Source organism: Meleagris gallopavo, chromosome 26, assembly GCF_000146605.3.
Source record: "Meleagris gallopavo isolate NT-WF06-2002-E0010 breed Aviagen turkey brand Nicholas breeding stock chromosome 26, Turkey_5.1, whole genome shotgun sequence".
Lineage (NCBI taxonomy): Eukaryota > Metazoa > Chordata > Aves > Galliformes > Phasianidae > Meleagris > Meleagris gallopavo.
In genome coordinates this window covers 338,283-339,691 of record NC_015036.2, presented here as the reverse complement: position 1 = coordinate 339,691, position 1,409 = coordinate 338,283, and positions in this window count along the sequence as shown.

Genomic DNA, 1,409 nt, shown 5'->3' with positions numbered 1-1,409 from the left:
GATTGTGGGGCGGGGCGTCTTGGCCCCGCCTCCCGGGGTCCAATCCCCTCCCGTCCAGTCAGACTTTATCACTGATTATTTGTTAGTTATTAGGGGTTTAATAATTAATTGCGATATTAGGGCCATCATTGTGGAAGAGGATGGCATGCTGACGGCACTGCTCCATAAGGAGCCCAGTGCCCCCAACACACACTTCTTCTCTTCCTCCTCCTCATCCCATGCCCTGGGATAAAAGCATTAATCCTTTAAAAGAACCATTAAAAAACCCCGCAAAAATGAACATCCCGACCCCGTGGGTTAAAGTGAGCCCGGCAAACAAGCAGGCCAAGGGGCTGCCTGGCTGCAGGGCACAGCTGGAGCCATAGGAGCTGAGCGGCACCTGGAGCCCCAGAGCAGAAACACAGCAGAAACCCCATCCGGGGATGGGATCCTTGGGAAGGGACAAGGACAGAGGAAATCCTCTGCTGGGATCAGCTCCAGGAACCCTGCTGAGCGTCCCCACTGCTGGGCACTGCAGGACGGCTGTCAGAGAGCTGCTCTAAAAGCATCCTTTCATCCTGAAGTGCCTCCCCAGGAATCCAGCAGCCCTGCCAGCCTGGGTCAGGGGGAAGCTCTGCACCACGGCACAGCCCCAGTGCTGGAGTATCCAACACTCCCAGCCCTCTCCAGCCCCACACTCAGCCACAGGCCATGTTTGCGGCTTCTTGGACTTCAGCTTGTTTTCTCCAGGCACAAACGAAGCAGCAGAGTTGGCCATAGGAGGGCAACTGTCACCATACCTCACAGAAATTCAAGGAGTCCTTTGAAGCTGTGCTGCACCAAAGGTCTCCCCGTGCCGAGACCCAAACGTAACGGGGGAAGCAGGCAGGGCAGTGGGCGAAGGCATCTCCCAGGGACACAGCTCTGAGGTCAACCGCACACAGAGCTCCCCCAGAGCCCGGCACCCCCCCGGCACGCCGACATCACCTGCAGAGCCGGGGAGGGGGACCAGGAGGCGGCCCCCGTCCCTGCAGCTCCCCCGGCTCTGGGTGAGCCCTGCAGGCATTGCAGCACAGCAGCGTCCGCCATCCCTCCTCACTGCTGCCCGCGGCCCAGCAGCGAAGGTCCCAGGTGTCGGAACGGAGGCCCAGCGGGCACTGCTGGGTGCCGACGGCCGACAGAAGGAGGGCTCCATCCCCACGGAACGCCGCCCAGAGAGGAGAAAGACGTCTCCAGGAGTCCGTGCGCGTTTGCTCGATTTTATTAGGACTGACACATTCATTGTATGTCACAACGTCACTGATCAATGAGCTTCAGAAAACCGAAACGCCGGCGCCAGCCAGCGAGGTGATGGGGCACATATAGCAACACTTCTGAAAGGCTTTGAATGCTTCCTCCCGGCCCGCGTGCCCCCAGCCCGCCTCCCCCCC